Here is a 7,546-nt window from a genome sequence, read left to right as displayed (position 1 = left end):
ATTCTTAGAGGGTAGATGCTGGGACGCTGTTTACCCTAGCTGGAGAGTCTAGAACTAATGGTTATAATCTCAACATCAGGGGCCGGCCATTTAGAACAGAGATGAGGAATAATTTCTTCACTGAGAGGGTTGTGAACCATTGGAATTCTGTACCCCAGAAAGCTGTGGATGCTGAGCCATTGAATATATTCAAAATTGAGATAGATAGATTTTTGGACACGAAGGAACTCAAGGGATATGGGGAGAGGACGGGAAAGTGGAGTTGAGGTCGAAGATCAGCGATGACGTCATCAAATGGCGGACCAGGCTCGAGGGACTGAATGGCCAACTCTTGATCCTTTCGCTGATGTTGGTCCGCTGGAAAAGCAGAACTTGCCAGCTGTTTTAAAACTTTTAGCCTGAACAGGGACTTGAACCCGAGACCCTCAGATCACTACGTGTTTTAAAAGTCTGATGCTGTACCGACTGAGCTATTCAGGCTCGCTGTTGGATTAGTTTTCATCATACAGATTCATGGTCGGACTCTGAATTATACCTGTCGCTGTCGAATTCGGGGGAGTATCCCCTTTGTACAATTTTCAGCATCGTGTTGAGGAGAATCCTTGTTTCTGTTGAACATGTAAGAAACATGGACAGTGAACTCGTGATTTTGCAATTCTTCTTGCTGTACAAAATGTCTTGTCATTCGTGAGTAGCAATTAAAAAAAACACTTCAGCCAATGGCTCAAAAGCTGAACTTGTTCCACACGGGAGCTGGAAAATGCCTCTCGACCTTTCAGCTGATAAATAATTGAAAGTTAAATAATTTCACCCGTTACACCGTGACACCAGGCAGCAGATTTGCCTGTAGAATTTTCCCGACACGACACTTCAAGCCGATGAATACCTGCTTCACGGAAAGAAGAATTGTGTTTTTGGTTGTTTAGATTTAAAGATTTCGTGCCGGCCCCTTTACCATTTCAGTTGTCGCCAATTGCCCCCTCTCCTCTTATGAACAAATAAACTCTCACCTGCTTTTGCAAGACGGTAGGCCAGAGGAGCCTCAGTGCCCACATGGGGACACGAAGAAGTTGAGGTGTTGTGGAACATACCGGTTGTGGCTTGAACTCTGGTCAAAATGTTCACCTACTTTAGATGGCGTTGGAACTCACAACGTCGAGCGAATAATTATTGTGGAAGTAACGCGCGCTGACCGATTGCACCACTGGAGCAGCGCACGGTCTGTGTCACCAGCGCTCCCATCAAACATCTTCAACCTCGGTCTCTCAATTATCACTTCGTAATCTTTCCCACACAGAAGCCTCCAAACAAGAGGCGATTCGTTAAACATCCGCAGTGACATTTAAAAGCCGTGGCATCTGAAACAAAACCCCGACGACAAGAAATTTTAATTATATTATTATTATTAACTTAAGGACAATTATTTTCATGCTACTTTGAGGATTTGGGGAAATCGGGAGCTGAAACTAAGAAACTCTCTCTGGGCTGTCGTTGATTGAAGAGATGGGCGTCATTTTATTTGAAAGCCGAAGCTCGGAACTTTCTGATGGAGAAGTGTGACAGAAGATTGTGGTTAGTGGCAGTTGTCGGGGAAATCCATTGGAGAGGGAGAAAAGTCAAAGTCACAGCTGTGATAGCTCAAGTGCTTTGCTTACCTGTAATATTTAAAAAGTAATGTTAAACACAGGACAAACCATTTTGGTATAGGTTATCAAAAATACTAAAAGTCCCGGGTTCAAAGGCGGATTTGTGAAGATGGAACTGATTTAACCGCCAGATCGAAATCATTCCACATGAATCTTAAGCGTCTTGCGGAAAACGGCAGTGCGAACTGTTATGTTCGTGTCATGACTTGAAAGACCCTCCAATTACCGACAGTATCTTTGAACGAGTTGTGCAGCAAAACCGTGATAGAAGCCGCTTTGCATTCGTCAAACGTGTAGGTGACGATATTGGGGGTGATAAGGGTCGATTTCAATTATTTGAAATCTCACCACGTGACCCGAAGATTGATGGCAGAATCGAGTTTTTCCTCTAAGTTCTGAATTGAAGGGAAAGGCGCAACAAGCAGGTCGGAGAAATGAAGAGCAGAAAATGTGGATGAAACTTGCACGAGTGAAAATCCCTGTATGTTGGAAGACTCAGTCCCCAGTGGTGGAGAGGATTGGGATTTCAAGCTGTCTCACAGCTCACACACACACCATTGGCTCATTTAATCACCTTCAACAACTCGATTACATCAACACTTAATCTTCTCTTCACAAGGAAATACAAACTTTTTCTCTGCAACTTGTCCGCATAATTTAACCATTTTAGCTCCGGTCTAATTCTGGTGAATCTGCGCTGCACCCCCTCCAAGGCCAATATACCCTCCCTGAAGCGTGGTGCTCAGAACTGAATGCAGGACTCGAAATGTGGTCTGAGCAGAGTTTTATAACTGTAACATAACTTCCACCCCTTTGAATTCCAACTCCCTTAAGATAAAGGCCATAGTTCCATGAGCCTTTTGAATTATTTTTTGTAACTGTCCACTGACTTTGAATGATTTCTGCACTTGGACCCGTGAACATCTTTCCTCCTCCACAGTTCCTAGCTTCTCACCATTTAGAAAATATTCTCGTCTATCTTGCTTAGGTCCAAAGTGGATGACCTCACACTTCCCCGTATTGAAAGATTGAACAGTCTTCGGCTCTTTTCCATGGAAAATAGAAGGCTGAGGGTGACCGGAAATAGTACTTCAAGATTATGCAAGGGTTTGATAGGTCAGAGGTGTTTGCAATTTTGTGGGGAGGAGGCCAAAATTTGGGCCATCAATATAAGATAGTCACATTTAATCCAACATGGCACTCAAAAGAACGATATTTACAAAGAGGCTCGCTAGAATGTGCAACTCGCTCCCACAAGGAGTAGTTAAGGCGAAAAGCATGGATGCATTTCCGGGGAAGAGAGATAAACACATGGAGGAGAAAGGAATATTCGGGTTTGCTCATAGGGTTAGATGAAGAGGGGTTGGAGGAGGCCCGTCTGCAGCATAAACACCGACATAGTCTAGTTGGGCCGAATTGTCTGTTTCTGTGATGTACATTCTATGTAATTCTATGTAAGCTCCATCTGCCACAGTTTTACCAACTCACTTCATCTATCAATTTCCCTTTGCAACTTTATGCTCCCATCTACATTACTCACTGTGCCACCAAACTTGGTGTAGTCGACAAACTTGGATATACGGCTCTCTATTTCTTCAATAGCCTCATTTATACATATAGTAAAAAGCCGATGCCCCGGTACAGATCCCTGGGGGACACCCACTAATCACATCCTGTCAATTTGAGCACAGATCCGTTATCCCTACTCTCTGTCTCCTACCTCCTAACCAACTCACTACCCATGTCAATAGGTTGCTTTAATTTCCATGCGCTCTCATTTCTGTTAACAGTCTCTTATGTGGTACCTTATCGAATGCCTCTGGAAGTCAATACACATAAACACCCATAGACACTGCATTATCTACCACGTTATTTACATCTTCAAGAAGTTCAACTAGTTTCGTTAGACTTGACTTACCCTTTACAAATCAATGCTGGCTTCTCTGATCAATTCATATTTATCCATGTGCTCAGTCATTCTTTCCCTAATAACAGATACTGGTAACTGCCCCACAAAAGACGTCAGATTAATAGGTCTGTAATTTCCTACTTTATCTCTGCTCCCATTCCTAAATAATGGAATGACATTGGCAATTTTCAATCCATGGAACAATTCCTGATTCAAGACAGTTTGAACGATCATGACTGAAGCATGTCCAATTTTCTCACCTACTCCTTTTAATCCCCTGGGATGGTCACCATCAGGTCCTGGTGATTTGCCTACCTTTAATCTAATTATTTTCTCCAATACCATTATTTTACTTAGACTGAATCCTCTTGATTTATTTCGGGGATGGTTGAGGTCTATTCGAGGTTCATACCCCGGAGCAGCCCAAATTTAGCCCTCGGCTTTTGATCTTGACGTGCGATTCAAACTTTTGTAAAGAGGGAAAAAAAGTCACCAAATTACTCCCCTGAATCTCAAGCGCTTTCAGAAGAAGTTCAGTTCAAACAATCGGGACTTTCAAGGCACCTCAGTGATCTGTACTTTCATTGAACGAGCTTTCTTTGCAATTGCCTTCCGCCTTGAAACAGCTCTGGGCCTTCATCTCACTGAAGCAGAGTGTGTCCGCTTTGTATCTGTGAGCATGTCGGTGACGAGTTTCGCTCTAATATGGGTCGCTTTCAATTTTGAAGATCTCGTCAAGTTCAGGGAAAAGAAACCGAGAATCGAATTGTCCCTGTAAGTGATGAATTGAAGGGATTGGTGCTCCACGCAGATCTGGAAAATGCGCAGTGCGGTCGATCAGGAGTTCCAAATCCACCCTCTCGCCACTCGGCGATCATATTAACTGAACTTTACTCTGGGCCAGTGTCACCGCGCTGAAATCGAGTATTTCTCCGGCACGTTTTTTTAAACTTCACAGATGCTGGTTTAAGAGTGAAAACCGGTTCGTTGGATTTTCACTCCTGCAAGCTTCAACCATTCATTTCGGAAAAGTAACCTGACAGGAGACAGCTGTTATATTGGTCGCTGCAGCCTCAAGGTTCAGCTCAGTGAATTACTGGTTTAGCAGGTGACCTCTTCACCTTTCTCGCTGGTGCTATTGGTAAGATTGATTCGAGCCCTTATTTTATTTTTCCTGAGGATTCATCGCCTCAAAGTTCCAGGGTTTCAATGTGTGTTTTGTCTGCAAGTAAATGTACCGTGATAATTGCCGGCTGAGCAGGGCTGTTAGTCCAACATTTACCCTGTGGACTAAAAAAAAAACCTTGTGATCGGAGAGCAGGCACATGAAACATATAAAGGAATGGAACATTGGCTTCACGTAAATCACAATTCATCTTGAGAGACAAGGTCCCGAAAGGCGAATTCGCTGTGACGTGGAGATTTCTGTCGTGAGCGAGACCAGACTGTTTCTATGTTCAGAGAATTAATGTCACACACTTTATGTTGGAAAAGAAAAACGGTGGGGATTTTTGTCACAGCCCGATGCCTTTCGTGTTGTATCAGATGCTTCTCGTTGCGTTATTTTCAACTTGACCGCATGTCCGGTTAGGGCGTTCTTGTGATAAACGGCGACAATTGCCTGCTTTGATAAATTTAACAACGGCTGCAGCAGATTCCTGGCGTCATAAACACTGAACTTTTAATCCCACTCTTAAGATACAGTCTGTAAAATGATGAAATTTCATCACGTGCAAAGCACAAAAAGCAAAGATTTCAACCACTCGCTGTGTGAAGAAGTTTTTCCTCATGTCACCTTTGGTTCTTTTGCCAATCACCTTAAATCTATGCCTTTTGTTTCATGTCGCTTCCGCCAATGGGAACAGTTTCAATCTATCTACCCTGTCGAGACCCTTCATGATTTTGGATATCTCGATCAATTCTCCTCTCAGCCTTTTCAGTTCCAAGGTGAACAATCTCAGCTTCTTCAGTCTATCCATGTAATTTAAGTCCCTCATCCCTGGAATCATTGCAGTAAATCTCCTCTGCACCCTCTCAAAGCCTTCACATCCTTCCAAAAGTGCACTGCCCAGAACTGGACCCAATACTTCATTATGGCCGAAATAGTGTTTTATAAAGGTTCATCATAACTTCCTTGTTTTTGTACTCTATGCCCCTCTTTATAAAGCCCAGGACCCCTGATACTGTCAACGATTTGTGCACATATACCCCCAGATCGCTCTGTTCCTCTAACCCTTTTAGAATTGTGCCCTCTAGTTTTATTGCCTTTCCTCGTTTTTCCCACCGAAATGCATCACCTCGCATGTTTCCGTGTTAAACTTCATCTGCCACGTGTCCGTCCATGCCAGCGGCGTGTCTATATCCTCTTCAAGTCTATCCATCTCACTGTTCTCTACCCTTCCAAGTTTTGTGTCATCTGCAAATTTTGATATTGTACCCTTTAATCCCAAGTCAAAGTCATTAATATATATCAAGAAAAGCAGTGGTCCCAGCACCGAATCCGATGGAACACCATTGCCCACCTCCCTCCAGTCCGAAAAACAACCATTCACCACAACTCTCTGTTTCCTGTCATTTAGCCAGTTCTGTAACCATGTTGCTATTGCCCCCTGTGTTCCATGGGCTGCAATCATGATAGCAAGCCTACCACGTGGCAATTTATCAAACTCTTTTTGAAAGTCCATATACACCACGTCAACTACATTGCCCTCATCTACCCTCTCTGTTACCTCATCAAACAACTCTATCAAGTTAGTTAAACACGATTTGCCTTTAACAATGCTGGCATTCCCTAATCAATCCACACTCGTCCAAGTGGCTGTTAATCCTGTCCCCGATTATCGTTTCCAAAACTTTCTCCATCACCGAGGTTAAACTGACTGACCTATAGTTGCTGGGTTTATCTTCACACCCTTTTTTTGAACAAGGTTGTAACATTTACAATTCTCCAGTCCTCTGGCACCATCCCCATATCTAAGGATGTCTGGAAGATTCTGACCAGTACCTCTGCAATTTCCCCCCTTACCTCAGCATCCTCAGGTGCATCCCATCCGGACCAGGTGACTTATCTATTTAAAGTACAGCCAGCCTTTCTAGTACATCTTCTTTCTCATTTTTAGCCCATCCAGTGTCTTAACTTTTTCTTCCCTTATCGAGAATCTGGCAGCTTCTTCTTCCTTGGTAAAGACCAATGCACAGTACTCATTTTGTACCTCTGCCATGCCCACTTCCTCCATGAGTGGATCTCCTTTATGGTTCCTAATCGGCCCCGCACCTCCTCTTACTGCCCGTTTACTGTTAACATGTCTGTAGAAGTCTTTTTGATTCCCTTTTATGTTTACCGCTGTTCTTATGCTCTCTCTTTGCCCCTCTTATTTCATTTTTCACTTCCCCTCTGAACTTTCTCTATTGTCTCTGGTTGGCACTTGTGTTATCAACCTGACACCTGTCATACGCCACTTTTCCCCGCTTCATCTTACTCTCTATCTCTCTTATTATTCAGGGAGCTCTGGCTTGAGTTGCCCTACCTTTCTCCCTCGTTGGAATGTACCTTCTCTATACCCGAATCATCTTTTTAAAAGCCGCACACTGTTCAATTATAGTTTTGCCTGACAATCTTTAATTCCAATTTACCAGGGCCCAGATCTGTTCTCATCCCACTGAAATTGACCCTCCTCCAATTGAGAATTTTTACTCTAGAGTGGACAGAGTCTATTTCCATTGCTATTCTAATCCTGATGATACTGATCGCTGCTCCATAAATGCTCCCCCACTGACACTTGCTCCACTTGGCCCGCCTCATTCCTTTTAACCAAGTCCAGCAATGCCTCCTTCCTCAGTGGGCCATTAACGTACTGGTCGAGAAAGTTATCCTGAACACATTTCAAAAATTCTTCCCCTTCTTTGCGCCTTATATTCTGGTTATCCCCGTCTATATTAGGATAGTTGAAATCCCCTGTTATCACTACTCTATGGCTTTTGCAGCACTCTG

The 7,546-nt window shown here is 43.4% G+C and overlaps 1 non-coding gene across 1 annotated transcript; it reads right to left on the bottom strand.

The window, feature by feature from the left end:
* Window positions 1-395: 395 nt before the first annotated feature.
* trnak-uuu (transfer RNA lysine (anticodon UUU)) lies at window positions 396-480 on the bottom strand. The gene is given in 2 exon segments: window positions 396-431; window positions 444-480. It is a non-coding gene; the product is annotated as a tRNA-Lys (tRNA).
* Between the last annotated feature and the right edge of the window lie 7,066 nt (window positions 481-7,546).

The sequence above is a fragment of the Heptranchias perlo genome, chromosome 20 (assembly GCF_035084215.1).
Source record: "Heptranchias perlo isolate sHepPer1 chromosome 20, sHepPer1.hap1, whole genome shotgun sequence".
Lineage (NCBI taxonomy): Eukaryota > Metazoa > Chordata > Chondrichthyes > Hexanchiformes > Hexanchidae > Heptranchias > Heptranchias perlo.
Note: the sequence above shows the minus strand (reverse complement) of the source record. Positions and strands in the feature narration are given on the sequence as shown.